This window comes from Camelus ferus, chromosome 20 (genome assembly GCF_009834535.1).
Source record: "Camelus ferus isolate YT-003-E chromosome 20, BCGSAC_Cfer_1.0, whole genome shotgun sequence".
NCBI lineage: Eukaryota > Metazoa > Chordata > Mammalia > Artiodactyla > Camelidae > Camelus > Camelus ferus.
The window spans coordinates 26,721,644-26,739,752 of record NC_045715.1 but is presented as its reverse complement, the minus strand read 5'-3'; the positions used below and the strand labels follow the sequence as shown (position 1 = coordinate 26,739,752).

The following is an 18,109-nucleotide window of genomic DNA, read 5'->3' as shown; positions in this document are numbered from 1 at the left end:
GAACCATCTCTGTCAGGGATTTGGGGCTTGTTTCCTTAATTAACTGACAATGCTAACACAGGAGCCCAGGAGCCGGCAGGGCCCTGGCCTTCTGCAGCTACAGGAGAAAATTCTTGCTTTGAAATCTGGCTCTCTTGTCCCAACTCGAGCCCCTCATGGGATGTCAAAACAAACAGGGACACCCGATCATGGGGAGCAGGGACTAGGCAGGCTCAGGTTACAGGACCAGAGAGATGGATTTAGCTCCAGGATGCTTCAGTGCCTGACACGTGATGAGATCTTAGTTTCCCAAAATGGCTCGGCCAGACCCCCCAAAGCCACCAGCTGCGTCAGGGGCTCTATGGAGGAAAGGGGGAGGTCATGAGCCTGTATGCCAACAGTATTTCCTGTACTCCTATTGCCTGGCAGGCATGGAGCCAGGGATGGGGGAGGCGGCGGAGACAGGCAAGTCCTATTGACACCTGCCCTTGAGGAGATAAAGTTAGGAACAAATTACTCAGGCGTAGTGTGTAAAGGGTCACTCCCAAGGCAAGAACAAAGTGACAGAGTCACAGGAGAGGAAGAACCCACTGTGTTGCACAGGGTTCAGGGATGCAGGGTCATGGCAGGACAATAAGAGGGAACATCTGACCTGAAAAAAGAGTCAAAATCTTTTGAGCAGATAGGATGCATGTTGGGGAGAAGGAAGGCACTCCAAGTGGAGAGGACCTCTCAGGCAAAGCCTAGGAGGCAGGAAAGAGAAGAGAAAGTTGAAGGGAGGGGAGGCAGGGCCGCTGGCTGGACAATGGGGCACACAAGGACTCCGTGCAGAAGAGGCAGCCGGAGATGCACAAGGGGGTGGGCCCAGCATGTTAATGAGTCAAGCAGGCCACGGGGAACTAGCAAATGTTTTTCTGTATAGGCTAACTCCATCTGGGGCAAGGGTTGCCAGAGCTGGCCCTCTGCCTGCCAGTTTCTGTAAATACAGTTTCACTGGAAAAGAGCCATGCCCACTCATTTACGTACGTCTAGGCCCGCTTTGGTACTCGAGTCAAGTGAGTGCGACAGAGACCCTGTGACCCCCAAGGCCAAACTCTGTACCCTCAGGGCTTCACAGCTTGGTGACTCCTAATGCAGAAGATGGACAGGGCCAGAGAGAGGTCTGGAGAGAGGAAGCCCAGGGTGACCGCCCAGGATCCAGGGGAGGGACAGGAATCAGAGAATAAAGATACATGGGGGCATTACTCAAAAGGAGGTATGGCCACAAGTGACCTCCTGGGAAGACCCAAAACCTCCGCAGGAGGAGGAGGAAGAGGAGATGGACAAGGAGATGCACGAGGAAGAGGAGGAGGTCTGGGTCTGTTGTCGCCAGCTGCCCACACAGGTGGGTTATCTGACCCGCACAGGGTGCTGGCTGCCCAGCCCCATCCAAGGGCCTGCATGATGTGCCTGCACGCCCTCGGGGTGGCCAGGCCTGAGTCACACGCACAGTTCCCTGTAGCAGGGGTCCTGCTACGGCCTTCTCACCCAGCAGCTGGACCCTGGGAGAGGTCTGAAGTTCCGGGGTGACCAGAGAACACCCTTCTTTGAGAGGAAATCACAGTGTTTCTGGGAGGCCCCTACTTTCGCCTCCCAGCCTCAGCACAAGTTGCCCCATCTGGAAAGGCTTAGAGAGGAAATCTATCTGCTAGAGGACAGAGATGCTGTGTCAGAAGTGGGGCCCCCGTTCCTTATTTGGGGACTCCCCTCTTTGCTGACTTGCATGTTCCTCTTTGAGTCTCTGGTCTGGGTCCCCGGAAGTTCAGAATCCCATGCTACTTTTTTCAGTTTACTCCGCCCTGAGGAGAGGGAACATGGACCCCTCTCCCCTGGGACACCCTTAGTGCAGCTCTCCCTCCTTGCAGTAGAATCAGTGTACACTTTCTGCATCTTTGGTACTTTGGGCCTTCCAAGCATACAGCGCAGCACCCGGTTTAAGAAACAAAGCATTAAAAGTTAAACACTATCATTTCAGGAAACCGCTTGGTGCCAACTTGCACAGAAACATAGACTCAGGGACTAAAGTCTCGGGCCAGCAGTAGGTTCCATGATGGCCATTCAGATGATTCAGAATGAATACATTTGATTTTTAGATTATTTTTAAAATGAAAACAAAATGAAACATTTCTCAAGGAAAAGAACATTTTCAAGCAGCGTTCTCGACACACTCTCCCCAAGGGTCTCTGGGCTCACCTGAAAGATTCTGAATGGGGTTGAGGGCCTGGGCTGTGGAGTTCAGTTGGCCGGCCCTTCCCCAGTCTCATGCCCCACCGTGTCCTCAGTGCCCACCAGAATGGCTGGCACATAAGTAGGCCACGAATGAGTGATTGAATTAATGAAGTTCAAGTCCTGTTTTCATAATTTACCAGCTCTGTGTCCTCAGGCAAGTTCCTTCACCTCTCTGAGGCTCAGTATCTTCATCCGTAAAATCTCCAAAAGTATTCACAACTCAAAGAATTACTGCAAGAATTCAATAAGACGGTACCCATAAAGCCCTTGGCACAGCGATTGGTATATTCAAGGTACAGAATCAATGGTAATTATTGCTACTTTTCAAAGATCTAAAACATCTTTGCAGATCTTCATTCCATCCCAATTCCATCATAGCATTTTTTTCCCTGTCAGTAAATCCCCAGACAGAGTCTGGCACAAGATGGAGTGCAGGAAAGAGCTCTTGGGGCAGAATTTAGCAGAGGGCATTCCTGATCTGGAACTCAGGGCTCAGGTAAGCACAGGGGTTGAGGCTGCTACTGTATCCTGCCTCCTCTGTGGGAGGCTACCTCTCAGGCACAGACCCCAGCCCTCCAAACTGCACCTGGGCATTCAAGGCCAGGGAGCTCACCTGTGCCCATGCCACAGGAAACAGGGCTGGGGGACGGCTTGGTCTGCAGAGGGTAGGGGTGCCAGCTCAGCCCCATCCTGCCCACTGCACGGATCTCTCCCCATGCCTTCTCATGCTGAGCTGGGGCAGCATGGGCCTCCCCCCGGGCAGCGTTCCCAGGCTTCAGAACAACAGGCCCTCCATTCTTCCCTGCCCTTGGCGGACCTGCCCCCTCCTGCTACAGCCCTGTCAGCTCTGCTCACAGGCAGCTGCCCCAGTCCAAGGGGCCTGCAGAAAAAGCCCCGGGGCCTGATCTGTCCCTTCACCCAAGTCCCTGCTGAGACAGAATCACAGCGTCATTCACTTCATCTGGCCTTGGGGGCATCTTCACAACATAGCCCTCACTGACATTTTGTCTTCCTCAAGTGAGAGAAATCTGACATCGGCCCCTCCCTGAGCTTCCTGCCTTAGGCCAGGCTCCAGAAATTTCCAGATGTCAACCCTCAGCTCCCTGCCTCAAGGGTGACAACCACTGGGATGAGGGGTGGGGGTCACCCGCAAGTCCAGGGTTCCCTACCCACTGGGAATCCCAGCCCCACCTCCGGCTCCTTCCTACATCTGCCCATCAGATTCCATCCAGCAAGAATCACCAGACTCAACCCCCCAATCTGCAATCCACAGTCCAAGGAGGAGAATGTGACATGGGTTTCTTCCATTTCCCAAGTTTATCCAGCTATTTTCTAACTCTCTTTTTAGGGATCCTGAGCTCAGCCCTTAAGAATGATCCTTGTATGTCCCAGAGCCAGGGCTGGGGGGTGGGAGCCCAGGGCTGCAGTGGGGGGCTGTGAACAGGGAGTCCTTCCTCGGGCATGGATTCCTGGGGGATGGGCCCTGGGTTCAAAGCAGCCTCCCTCCGCTGGAGGGTCCAGCTCTCAAATCCAGCCCAGGAGGGTCCCAGCTGCAGCCCAGGGAGGCACAAGCAGGGGAGCAGGGGAGGCAGGGCCATGATGGACTAGTGTGTGGCTGCCTTTCTTAAAGGGACAGCCTGCCTGGAGAGCCCAGGGGGAAAGACTACACAGGAAGGAGCTGGCCGGGATGAGCCTACAGGGAAAAGCCTGGACAAGCACCAGGCCCCTGAATTGTTCACACGTCTAATCCTGAGGACTTAACCAGCTTGACTCTCCTCCTGCTGTGTAGGACAGTGTGACAGAAAGACTGTTCTAGGAAAGGTTCTCCACCTGCAGCTCCTCCCTTGGGGCTGGACTCACCCAGAGGGCAGTACAGTAACCACTAAGAAATGTGAATTCCTAACTGGGTGCAAGGCCCTTTCCTAAGTGCTTTGCACAAAAGAACTTATTTGGTGTGTGCAATTGAGTGTGGAGATACTGTTATTTTTGTTGTTGCCATTTTACATATGAGGAAACTGAGGCCTAGAGAGAAGACATTTCCAAGGTCTTGTAGGTAATGAATGGCAATGTTAGGATATGAACATGAGTGGTTCTATTGAACTACTAAGCTTTTCTTTGAAGGGTCTAGGGGGACCCCACTACATCAATCAACAAGGCAGATGAAGACCCTACCAGGGTCAGGTTGATGCCTGTGAAAAAGGCAACATGCAAGGCAAGGTGTCTGCCCTCAAGTGCTCACTGGAAGGAGTCACCCAAATTGTAACACTAAGCTTGTCTGAAGGTGGAATTTTTTTTTATCTTTATCGTTTTATTTTCCACACTTTCCTCTTATTCCTCTTATAAAGAGAAAAAAAATACAGATTCTGCCTATCTCCTACATCAATATTTCAAACTGACCAAGACTAGATAGAGCAGGAAGATATCTGATTTCTACATGCAAGTCCTAAGAGGAAGGAGAGGAGCAACATGAACAGGACAGCCGAGCAATACTGTGATTAAATCTACTTAAGCTTTGCCCTTGATAAATCCATAGTCAGGTTTTCCAAAAAATTTAAAGCAATAGCTTTTTCTTTCAGCTCAAATTGAAATGAAAAGTTTTTCAAACCTGGTAATTAAAAAAAAAAATGCTGTTAAGACCCAACCTCCCCCTATGTTATTCCAGACCTTCCTAACATGAGCACCACTCCCCTCTGCGGCTTCCCCTCCCCTCACTTCGTACACCACCCGACTCCCACCCCCAGCAGCCAGGCCAGACTTCCAGAGGTTTCCGGAAGCCTCCCTGGCACCCTGACCATTTGTTCCCCCGGTACCTTCTTTCTAGGATCCCCTTTGCTTCTTCCTCTAAAGTCCTTGACAATGTCACCACACCTATGGAGGCTTACGTGTGACAAGCAGAACTGAAAGCTCCCTTCTCTGAGCTCCCACAAGCTTTGCCCATCCAGAGCATGCTCTGAGAGCCAGCATCACTCTGTATTCTAACGACTTTTGTGTCTTTGTTCATGTTTCTGTCCTGAGCACCAAAATATCTATGGAGTAAGGCAGCCCATGATGATAACAATTATTCTCTGAAGAGCATGTATAGTTTTCCAGGAACTTCCTCCAACATTGTCTCATTTAAGCTATCATACAACGAGTTGGGCTGGGTACTGCAAGTGTCAAATAAGATGGAGGAAGCAAGCAGTGTGGAGTGGGGAGGGAGAAAGGGAGGGAGAGAGATATAGACAATCCTGCTGGTTCTGTCTCTCTGGAGAACCCTGACTAATACAAATGTAATTAATGGTCCAGAGCATTTCATTGGCAGAACCAGACCTCTTTCCCCTTGGCACAGCAACTGTCAACACTTAAGGAGGTGCCTGCACTGCCAGCCTGGGGTCCTGAGTGACTATAATGACTACAGTCCTGTGTTGGCCTTCTACAAACAGGCAGCAGGAGTAAGAAAAACCTCTGCTGTTTCAAGTCACTGAGATTTGGGGACTATGTGTTACCACAGCATCATGTAACTTATACTGACCAAAGCACTGGCTATTCCTCTTAGATTTGAGATGCTCGATTGTAAGGAGGAAAAACCAAAAAAGCAGTGGAACCATGAAAGAATTTTGATCACAGCCTCCCACCGAGTCCCGGATACATGGCCCTTCCTCCAGCTGCCCAGCTTCCCTCATCTATCTTGGGATCCGGGACGTCTTAACGCAGACTCCAATCACAGTCATGTAAATGCATCAAAGGTCCAATCTCACTCGTGAAAGAAACTTCCCTAGAAAATGTTCAGAGTTCTGCTAAGGCATCTGACCCTGGGCCTGGAATGGGAAACTCTCCAAAGAACAAAAGTTTCCACTACGGCAACAAGAATGTTAAACATGATAAAAAAAATTTTTTTTTCTCAGTAAGAAAAATGAGACCATAAGTATTTATAAGCCAAAACCCAAAGGCCATTCCTGGTTCCTTGAGGTTTCCTGCCATATGGAGGGAGTCAAGCCGATTAGAGGGGGTACTGGGAAGGGAGCAGGATGTCCTTGGCTCCAGCGCAGGTGGGTTAAGTGTAGAGCCTTTGAAGAAATGCAATTACAAAGCGTTGAGGAATCAGCGGTGACCCAGAGGCTGCTGGGACTCGGCATCTCTCTTCTCAGTGGATAAATCCAGTCCCCTAACCATAAATACGCTGCAGAGATTAACACTGGGACAGACGAAGATGTAAGGGATTTAAACTATTACAGCAAGAATTTAGCTTAGACCCGTGGTTCTCAACTGGGGGGACATCTGGCGATGCCTGGAGACAGTTTTGGTTGTCAGGATCAGGGAATGCACTGGCATCTAATGGGCAGAGGCCAGGGATGCTGCCAAACATCCCATAATGCCCAGAACGGCACCACCCCTCCCCGACAGAGGATTATGCAGGCTAGGACCAAGATGGAGAAACCCTGGTTGAAACTAAATCCCTAGTTGTGAGGGCGTGATGGTTTACAACAAGGAGCAGGGAAAACATGCAACATGCTCCAACAGGAAAAAAAGGCACAGCTGTGCAGACCTATATAAATATTCATCTATGTATAGAGAGAAATCAAAGTTGACCACTGTGCCATCAAAGCACTGAGAGGCGGCGCAGTTCACATGGGAAGGGAAATACATTTCACTGCGGCTCTCTCCTCCCTGATGAGAGAGGAAGCCGGCGTGAGAATCAGAGTAGAAGTTTTACAATTTAGAAGTTGCCCTCAGACTTGCAAGGTGAGGCAAGGAGCCAAGTTTAGGAGAATCAAGGCAGCTGAAGCACTCAGCATAGTCAAGGGAGAGTCCTTTGAGTAGCTGGTGAGCACCAAGGAGGGAGAGAGGAAGAAGGCCAAACTGGAGGACTTCTGGCCATGCAACCAACCTCTTTTAGAACAAGGTTGCCCAATATTCAATTTCAATTGTTTGTATTGCTGTCACGTAAACACCATTGGTTTCCTCAAATCTTCAAGTTTACTATGGTCACAAAGCCCTTGTGTAAATGGTATGTGTGTGTGTATAAATATAAGGACTAAATTTCATATCTGAGTCAACATAGGGCAAAAGAGAGTCTATTTGCATGAAACCAGTAATAATACTGAACATTTACAGCAGGCCTACTAGGTCCCAGGCACTGTTCAAGTACTTGACATGCAATCTCACCAAAATCTCTCAGCTGCCCTACATGGAAGTATCACTGTTAACCTTATTAGGGATAAGAGGTCTGAAGCAGAGGGAATTTAAGCCACTCACCCAGGGACCACAGTGAGTGAAGGTAAAGGGAGAATTCAAACCCAAGTGGTCTAGCTCCAGAGCCCAGGATCCTTCACTTCATGGCCACCCTGCCTGTGACCAGCGGTAATTCATAATCTTAACTAGTTGGTGGAAATAGGAACTCAGAGCTGGAGGCAACAGGAAAAATGAAAGCCATCACCTCTTACTTAGGAATCTCTAGACCAGTGGTTCTCAGACTTTAGTGTGACCAGGATCACCTAGTGGGCTTCATAAACCACAAACAGCATTTGAATTAGCGAGTCTGGGGTGGGCTTGGGAACCCACCAAAGATCTGCATTTCTAACAAGTTCTAGGCTGACACTGTATCTGCCGGTGCAGAGCTACTCTGAGAACTACTGCTCCTTTGGAGGGATGTGGGGCTTCCTGCACTTGTGGGGGCTGGATTCAGCTAATTTACTCTGAATCGCAACAACAGGGCACCTCAGGTGATGTCTGGCCACAATATCAATTACTGAGTAGCTGAAAATTGGAGAAAGCTAATAACAAAGAGAATGGAGGGAGGGATGAATGTCAATTGGACTTCAATCTGGAAGACTTCCTGGAGGAAGAGCCTAGTGGTGAGAAGTGGTGACAATGGGATTGCTGATTAGATGCACACTGCAGATAGCAGGGCTGAGGCATTCAAGTTCCCTCCCTAGGGAAAATATGATGGGTCAGATTACCTGCTCTCCCTGGGACTGAAGGGAGGGTGCCCCTCTGTTCTTCGGTGAGTCCATCCAGAAAGTCTAAGCAAGAAATGTTTAACCAGGAAACACCTTCTATCAAGGATGGGCAGCTGTTCAGGACAGTGGTTAAAGGAAAGATGAACAAGTTCAAATTGCAGCTCTTCTGCTGTGGAATCATCCTTGCTAGGTTCTTAACAATTTTAAGACTTAGTTTCCAAATCGGTAAGGTGGAGCAACTAACAACCTAAAACTCAGAGTTGGAAAAACCCATTGTACACAACACACTCATTACAGCGCCCACCCTATCACAAACTTCAGCAATAACTTTAGAGCCAAATGCATGACTAGGGAAACCAAGCCTCAGTCAAAGGCAGACACTTGTTTTGTTGCCGCTCACAGTCCATGCAGGAGCCGGGAGGTTGAACTTGAGACACTCACCACCCTCCATCGTTTAAAAGCTCTTCCATCCCAGTGTTTAAGGGCCCTTCCTCCAGTTGTGAGCTTTCTCTCTACCAAACCATGCCTAAGGAACCTTTTCTGCACTTAACTTAAAATTTCTTTCATTTACAAAGTTGGTAACGCTTAGGGGAAGGGACAAAAACACAAAACTGTCTAACATCTGCTCACACCATATGCATTCAACCTTGCTTTGAAAATGGATGCAGAGAGAGAAGGCTGGGATGTGAGTGAGCTCACTGGACTGAGGAGGCTAGTTCTCCAAGGGTGTTTGTGGCCAGGTGGGAAGCTCGGGGGCAGGGGTGGAGGCACAGAAAGACCCAAGACCCTTTCAGTTTCGCAGTGATGGACTGGCAGGCTAATTTTACTTTTGTCTTCTGGCTTCTATGTTATTTTCTATGTTTTCTGTAATAAACCTGTACATCTTTTATAATCAAGGAGGGAAAGTGGTAGTGGTAGTGGTAGTGGGGGGAGGGGGTGGGGGGAGGGGGAGGAGGATGTATTACCTTCACATCCTTCCAAAGCTCTTCTTGATTATAGCCTACTCCATACCCACTCTGCCTACTTTTCATGTGCTGCCTCTTGGCTCTTATCCTCTGTGCATATCCTGTGAATTTGTAGCCTGAGAAGTTCCTTTCTCAATGTTCCTGAGCATCTTTCCGATGTACTGACCTGAGACCCTCTGGTAGGTGGAGCTGCCCCAAAGTAGGAGGAGATGTTTTTCTCCCATGGAAAAGTAGCCGAGCTCACTGTCTGCCGTTCTGTACCCTGGGATCCACTCCCACCCCTGCAAAACTCACTAGAATGTTCTTTATGAGGTGAGTGGTTCATACCAAGAGGAATGACACAGGAAGAGACCTGCATGTGAGAACTATGTGTACACACAGATGCATACACACACATGGATACATACACATACACACACACACACCAATCTGCCTCTTCCTGCTGCATCCGGAGAAATGTCATCCAGTTAGTGCCCTCAGATGAACTGGGAAGGCAAATTCTCCAGTCGTGGTTTGTGAGGGGGTGGGTACCCAGGGAGATGGGGTGTCAGGGAGAGCCAATCCACTTCCATCTGGCTCTGAGATCAACATGGATTTTCCTGGACTGGTCTAGCATCTCATTTCCCAATGCGAGGCATCTCGCTCTCTTGGTGACACACGCTTTCCCCAAGAATGCTTGACTTTTCAATGAGGAATTCTTGTGTATTTGGAAATTCTTGGAAACAGGACAAAGATGAATGAATTGCTGGCTTCACCCTGGGTTTGGAAACCCTCTGGAACTCACAGGAGTGGGGAGGGAGGCAGGAAGAGGGGGTGTGGGGGTGTGCACGGTACAGAGGAGGGTGGCAGGGCTGAGGGTTCAAGCTCTGGACTCTCCAGAAGCTACCCACAGACCCCCAGATCAGAAGTCACCTTCCATTCTGTGACGAGAAGGCTAACACAGGTGGGGTGCAGACAGGCGGGACATGGAACAGTGCTTGTTGATGCCAGAGTTATAACACGGTGGAAGTCAGCGAGCTGGTCACTGAGCTCATCGATACAGGAGATGGTTACTACATATCGGGGAAGGTATGGGTCTTGGAATCAGACACACCTCATGGGGAATGCCCTCTGTGCCTCTGCCTGGCTCTGTGGTTTCAGACTAAGTGCCTAAACTCTCAGAATCTCAGTTTTCTCTTCTGTAAAATGGGATAACACCCACTGTACAGGTCTGCTAGGAGGGTGAGGGGTGTTGAAGTGTGCCAGTGCCCAGCACGTGGCAGGCCTTCAGCAGATGGTAGGCAGTGTTTGGCCAGTTTGAAGAGCAGGAGTTTATAAAGCCCTCCATGCAGTGGGCCAGCTGCAGAGCTCTGACAGCCCTGGAGATGGCCAGGCATGAGAAGATGGGGCTTCCTGGGGTTCTGGCAGCTAAGCTCATTAAGCACCCTCCTTCTACGCCCCTTGGGGTCTTGGGATGTTCTGGCAGGTTGGGCCATGCCCCCTTCCCCTAGTGCAGCAGCAGACCCTCTGCAGCCCCGGCTGCTTAAATCCAAATTGTGGCGTCCAGGTCACAGAAAGAAATGGTAGACAGTGTACAGGGGTCCGGGGTCCCCTGGTCTCCTCAGTTTAAAATGGCCAGGAAGCACACTGGCTTCTCAGTAAAGATAAGGCAAACACCCCAACCTTGCTGTCTAGAGAACTCCAGGAGTTCTCGATCTGTCTGGAGAAAGCGGGGGGCCTGAGCACTGGTCACCCCAACCCCAGCTCCCCACACACCCCCTGCCAAGAGCTCTAGTAACCTGGGCAAACAGACCAGGCCCCCGGGGTGTTTTCCATCCAACCGAGAAGGCAAAACCCAGACATAAAAGCCTTAAGAACACAGAAAAACAAGGGGGAAAGAAAATAGTTGTCTTTCCAAGGAGCTCATGTATGCAGAGGGATCATGAGGTGACCCGAGGAGGAATCCACATTCCACGGGGTTAATATGGGGAGACCTTCTAGAGAGAGGGGTGATGGGTGGGGCTGCCACTTAGGGTGCCCCCCAGCTCTCCCCAAAAGCCCCCCCTCAGGCCCTGTGGCCTGACTGGAGGGGAACAGGCGCTTTTGCCTGAAATAGTAAATTTATATAACCTCGCCATCACAGCGATGCTCCGTGCGGCTCCAGTTACAACAACAAGGGTTTAAGAACTGGAGAGCCTGCAATGGCAAAGGCAGAGGGGGGAAAACAAAACAAAATCCACATGAGGTTTTAATTTTCTTTAGCCACGTGAGAATGGCCCTGTAGATCCAGCTATAAATACCCCACTGCCATGGCCACAAGATGGAAAATCGCGCGTGCACCCCCCCCAACACACACACACACACACACACACACACACACAAGTCCTTTCAAACAGTTCATGGGCTTCAGAATGCAAATCAACATTTCTCAGAATATCTGCCTTGAGAAGATAACAGTGCTGGAGCCCTCTTGCTAAGTATCTTGCCTCCAGGCCTCCCCAAACCTATTTGACAGCACTTGGAAAGAAACTGTCCCCCTGCTGCCACCAGGGTGACATGCAGAGCTGTCCCCACAGCCCCCAGGCCAAGTCGAAGCCCACCAGTGGCCACACACAGGACTGAGGGGAAGGGTTTTCTACAGAATCCCTCAGAAGGAAGTGGGGAGCCCCCACGTGACCCAGGACACCACAGATCCAGCTCCCTAAGCGGCAGACCCCCAGACAGATATTCGTGTGTACGTCACGTACTGAGGCTATGCTCTCAGTAGAGACCTGGAAGGGAAGGAGGGAAAGAGGAGAGGGCAGGGGAAGATCTGGACAGAAGGTGGTTGTAGGAGAAGTCTAGCTTCAGCATGATCCTGTGGGGGGCTCTGGAGAGGGAACCGCATCGCCATATGTGCCCCACTCGGGCAAGAAAGTGGGCCCTTTGTACCTTCTCGCCAGTTAGTCACTGACCACAGGATGCAGAGGAAGGTGGGGCATGCATGATGTAATTCTCAGGCACCTCTGGGGGAGGGGGTTCAACACCCCAAGGGCAGTTCACACAGGTGTGAGCCATTAGCAGGGACACCCACTGCAGCTGGGGGACCTGCACAGGGTGCCAACAGCATCTTCCCAGTGAGTCTGGGAGCCCAAGTGCCTCGTTGCCTAGAATTTGTATTTTCTATCGATTACAAAGGTTAGTCAGTTTCTTGGCTTGCTTTTTTCTTTCTTTTGCATGGGATGCTTTTAGAATTGACCCACTGAAGAGAAAAGCAAAAATTTGATCAACGTGGCCTGCTATGAGAATTGCCCATCTAATATTCATTCTCCCTTTCTTCCATACTAATAGGTCCCTGCTTTGATTCGAGGCAGCAAAATGCCTGTTTGAAAATTTTTTAGCTTCCCCAAGATTCCCTTGCAGTTTGAAATCTCTCCTTAACACAGTTTTGACCAGTTTCTGGAGAGGGCTTTCAAAAAAGCTTGTTAAAGAGAGCATAATTAGCTGGCGTGCACTTTTTGTGCTTTGTCCTTCTCTTTCTTTCTGCCTGGAATGCAGATGTGAAGCTAGAAGTGATGCAGCCATCTTGTAACCATGAGGCATGAAGACAAAAATCTCATTCTAAGGAAGGCTGAAGTAGAGAGTGAGGGAGCTGTATCCCTGATGGCACTGTGGTGCCACTCTGCCAGCTCAGGACTGCGTCTGCTGTCCTGAAAATGAGAAAGATAAAGAACCCTAGTTGACAGAGCCACTCTAGTTAGGCTTCTGTACCATGTAGCTGAAAGCAAATTTTAACTGACATACACCTGAAAACACTAGTTTTGTGGGGTGTCCCATGGGAAAAGTCCTCTTTTTATGCTTTTTTATGCTAGTGTAGTTGATTTACAATGTTAATTTCAGATGTACAGCAAAGGGATTCAGTTATACATCTACATATATATATTTTCAGATTTTTTTCCATTACAGTAGCTCATTATAAGAAAATGAATATAGTTTCCTGGGCTATACTGTAAGTCCTTGTTGCTTATTTTATATACAGTAATGTGTGCATGTTAATCCCAAACTCCTAATCTATCCCTCTCTCCTCCTTTCACCCCTGGTAACCACAGTTTGTATTCTACATCCATGAATCTATTTCTGGGTTGAAAATAAAATTTGAATTTTTTTTAAGAGTCCACATATAAGTAACATCATATAATATTTGTCTTTGATTTACTTCACTTGATATGATAATCTCTAGGTCCATCCATGTTGCTGCAAATGGCATTATTTCATTCTTTTTTATGCCTGAGTAATATCCCTCTGTGTAACATCCCACACCAGATCTTCTCTATCCATTCATCTGTCATGGACATTTAGGTTGTTTCCATGTCTTGGCTATTGTAAACAGTGCTGCTGTGAACATTGGGGTTCATGTGTCTTTTTAAATTATATTTTCTCTGGATATATGCAGGAGTGGGATTGCTGGATCATATGGTAACTATTTTTAGTATTTTAAGGAACCTCCATACTGTCCTTCTTAGTGGCTGCACCAAATTACATTCCCAAAACAGTGTAGGAAGGTTCCTCGGGAAAAGTCCTCTTTAGGTAAATAGAATACTAGTTTCAACAACAGGAAACCAGTTTTTTACGGCAGTGCTTCTCTGAGGGTAAGAAAAGGGGAGATGGAAACTGCTTAAATTTCTTTAGCCACAGAATTTTCCTCCCATCTCTTCCTGGTTCCCCAGGGCCTCTGTGGGAACCTGGTGTTTTATCAAATGCAGTTTGGGAAATGCTAGACAAGATGATCCCTTCAGCCTTCTTTCCTCTTGAACATTTCATGACTTCTCACCTGGAGGGGACCAAGCAGATGGCCAGGTTCGCCAGCACCCATGTCACCCTAATGAGACAGGAGTGTAAGTCAAAGAATGGAGGCCTGTGGGGTTGGTTGGAAAAGGGCAATGAATTAGGTCAACTAGAAGACTCAAGGAGGTACCATGACTTCTGGACTCTCAGAGTCCTCACTTCTCTTTCCAAGTGGTGACCTCCAGGGATAATGATGCTGTTGATCACAGACAACATTTATTGAGCACTTATTATGTGCCAGGCCCTGCGCTTCAGGTGGATGATCCCCTGTAACCCTGACAACTGCGTAAGGAGCAGCAGACATTTAATTTGCCCATTTTACAGATGAGGAAATTGAGGCCTATTGAGAGATGTCATATGTTTAGCCAAGGTCCCAGGGCTACTACTCTGGCTGCCTTCGAAGCCCACCAACTTCAAAGGCTCTATCCCCTACCCTCCTTTATCAAGCACAGATTTGGTTTGTATACTGTGAACTTTCCCTTGACAGGTTCCTTTGCAGGTGTCCCTCATCTTTGGTGTGTATATTCTGATTCATATACTGGACTGGGAATTCCCAAGGGCAGGCCCTGTACCCCCATGAGTTGGATAAATTATTTTCTTTCTCTGACCATGTCTCCACAACATGGGATCACTCGGTCAAATCTGCGTCCCTGACATTTATCACAACCTTCACAGGCGAGATGTGCTCAGGTGAGCCTCAGGGTGAGAGTAATGAGTTATATGGATGAAAGAGGAGCCAGGAGGAAAACTGCAGGAAGATGAGTTCAGCTAAGGGCATCCTCATCCTCACACACTTACCCATCAGGGTGCCCAAGACCCATGTCATGTGTGTCACTTGAACGGGGTTCAGAACAGGTTTCAAGGCCATAACCTGCCAGCTGACGCCACTGAGCTTAATCATTTTAAGGTGGACACATCCATTCTCTGGGCTGCAAAGTTTATGGAGTATGATTAAGAGCCAATCCCCCAGTCTCATTCAAATCACCTTTCTTTTCAAAGCAGAGAACAAAGTACCTGACCCAGAACCATAAATGTCAATTCCTTTCCCTTCCAGATCCCCTTCCTGGCTTACCTGTCTAAGCCAGGAGCCAACCAGGCCAAAACCATGGCCCCATTTGCCCAAAAGCTATTACAGGTTGAATCACAGGGGACTCCTCTTTATGCCTGGTCTTCCTTGTCACATGAATGCACTTAGAAATATACAAGGTGCTGTCTATTCCCTGCCTGCCCCTCTACCTGCACTTCCTGTCCTTCTCTGCCAGGCTCCTGCCCAGGGGGCTGACCTCTGCAGAATGCACCACCCAGGTTCCTGGGCTTCTGGTGCCCAGTCAGAAGCAACAGCAGGCAGTTGGAGGGTGGAAGGAGAGAGACCTCAGGGCATTATCCGCCAGACTCTCTGCTAAGCCATGGGCCTGGCAGTGGCCTCCAGTCCTTTATCTCTCCGCAAATAGTCCTCTCAGTATATTCTTAGCAGTTCAACCCTTTTGGGAGGGCCCGCTGTTTCCTGCCTAGAGCCTCACTGATACAGACTCCACTGTCCATTCTCAGAGCAACTAGGTACCTAAGATTTGCTCCCCAAACTCCCAGTTTTGACTTTCTCCTCTTTAATTAAGGTGAATTATATGATGTATAACTAAGCAGAAAGCAGAGAGGAAAGCCACCCCAGCTTCAGTCCCCAGTACAGGCACCATGCAAGCCAGAGAAGGGGACTTACTCTTACAGAACTGAGCATTGAGGCTTACAGGCTCAGTCAAGGACAGAGGCTGCACAAGAGAGGGCAGGGCACTCAAGGCTAGCACATCACGTGTCACTTGGGTTCAGTATGGACAAGATTCCGAGGAAGAGGGGACTGTGCTCAAGAGGAAGGCACATGAAAGTGAGAGATCAACTGCATTTCAACAAGCCCCCAGAGAAGAAGTCAGCAGGGTTTCATTGTCAAGTAAAAGAAAATGAAGCAATTTCCAGTGGTGGGTACTTTCCCACATCAGGGCAGGAATTCTGCAAGAGGCACAGAGCTGTGGCTGCATTGATGAAAGTCAGACGGGATGGAGAACTTCATTGAAACCCAGCAGTTATGGTGGGGAGAGGGGCGTTCTTTCCCCCTGGGGCAATGAGAAATACTTGAGACTGTTGGTCCCATGTCCTTATCAAAAGGATATCAGGAGGAAGCCTGTGGTCACTTTCCAGCACTAGCAAGGAATCCCAGGAATTCCCAAAGAAGAGATGCAATTGAGGTGGGAAGCCCCATAAAAAGACTGGCAGGTCCCCCAGGAAGGGCCTCTACTCTCCTGCCAGCATCATCTGGTTCCCTGGCCCAGAGATTCTATCTCACTTTTTGCCTCTGAAAGGCTTACTTCCAGGAAAGTGGAACTTACCCCTAAAATTCTATTGGTTCCCTGAGCTCACTCCTGATTGGTCCATTTACCTAACTTCTGATTGGTCCATTTATAGTACTTCATTTGCATGGAGCTTACTCCTGATTGGTTATTTCTCTCCCCCCGATTGGTCCATTTCTACAAAGCCTGTTTCTAATTAGTCAACTTCTGTTATATCTTATTTGCATATGATGTTGCAAAGTGTAAAACGGCAGCCTATAAAAGCCTGTGTAAACCTACAGACAGGGTCCAGAGTTTGGAGTGTTAACTCTGCTGGGCCTCCTGGTGTAATAAATGCGAGTTTTCCAACGCTCTGAGTGCTGCTTGGTCTCTCTCCCAGATCCAGGTTGCTGTCACAACTGAGCTGTAACACTGAGCTATAACACGTTTTTCTGCAACACAATGAGAGAAGGCTCCAGCAACTTGCTAGATGGAGATTGAACCAGGGAGTTGCTGTTTGGTTTCTATGACTATGGCCCTATTTTGCATCTCCACTGACATATCAAAATATGATCCGAGCAAATCCACAAGTCAGAAAAAAAAAAAAGGCCAAGATTTTTTGTTCAAAAACAGTGATTACCATGTGCATACGGGGATGAAATTGCTAGGATATATGGTAAGTGCATCATTAATTTTACTGGATAATAGTACCAAATTGCTCTCCAAAGTGTCCATACCAATTTAATTCCCACCACTGGTGAATGTGAATTATCTTTTGCTCTACATATAATGGGATAAATATCATTTTGGGGGCCAATCTGATGAGTGTGAAATGGTTGTCTCCATATAACATCAATGTATGTTATTTCCCTGATTCCAACTCAGGCTAAACATTTTTTTCACATGTTTACTGTTCTCCAGCATCATTGTAGTGTTAGAATCACATCTGCACACTTTGAAAAACCAAAAGAATTTTTGTTTTAATTTATAAAAGTTTGAATAAGTTGGGTAGCATTTCCTCTCTTCTTAACTAGGAAACTTGGAGAAGGAGGAAGAGCTGTGACTGCAGGTAGAGGAAAGACTTCTTTTTGCAAACTGGCTTCGAGATAAGAGATTTTTTTAATGATTCATAACATTAGAGATGAAGCCTGTGAAGCAGAAATTCCCACAATCCCTGGGCAATGTGAGAAACCTTGTCAACACTATCCAGGAAAAGGTCAGAGTGTTTTCATTTCACTGTAAGACACACAACTATGTGGACACTGTAGTTGTACCAAAGGAACCACAGGGACCATCTGCCCATTCTTCCGCTGTAGGAAGTACCACGCATTTACCATTCCAACAGATGAAATGGCTCCTCTCATCACTACAGAAGCTTGAAAGGAGATCCCAGAACTTCCTTACATTCCCAAACACTCTTAAATGCAATCTAAGTTTCTTTGAGCATCTCCCACTCACAGCACTGATGACATAGAATAGTATCCTTCACCTCTATATCCTTCCACGACAACACTGTTAGTACTTTGAGGACTCATCTCATCTTAATCTCCCCTGTTCCTGGCACAAGGATGGATGAACTGGTTTGGAAGTGCACGAGGACAGGGAACATGTGTTACTCAACTTCAAAGTTCCAGGAGGCATTCAACTTAGGTTTCTCAAGGGAAAAAATTTTTTTCATGCTAAATCTTCTTTTCTGAGCTTTAAGAACAGAGTAATCATGGATATAAACAAACTTTTTGCTCCAGGTGTAAAAGAAGTCAACCTTGCGGATGCTTCCTTTGCATGAAGGCTTCCCTGACATCCCCCTCAAGATCTCAAAACCATATTTCCTCCTCCAACT

General features: G+C 48.2%; 1 protein-coding gene and 1 long non-coding RNA gene across 2 annotated transcripts in view; one reads left to right on the top strand and one right to left on the bottom strand.

The window, feature by feature from the left end:
* The window catches only part of DAAM2 (dishevelled associated activator of morphogenesis 2), a 128,327-nt gene that overhangs the window by 74,164 nt on the left and 36,054 nt on the right, over positions 1-18,109 (bottom strand).
* LOC116658271 lies at positions 881-11,924 on the top strand. Its single transcript, XR_004313573.1, has 3 exons — positions 881-2,256; positions 8,069-8,081; positions 11,914-11,924. It is a non-coding gene; the product is annotated as an uncharacterized LOC116658271 (long non-coding RNA).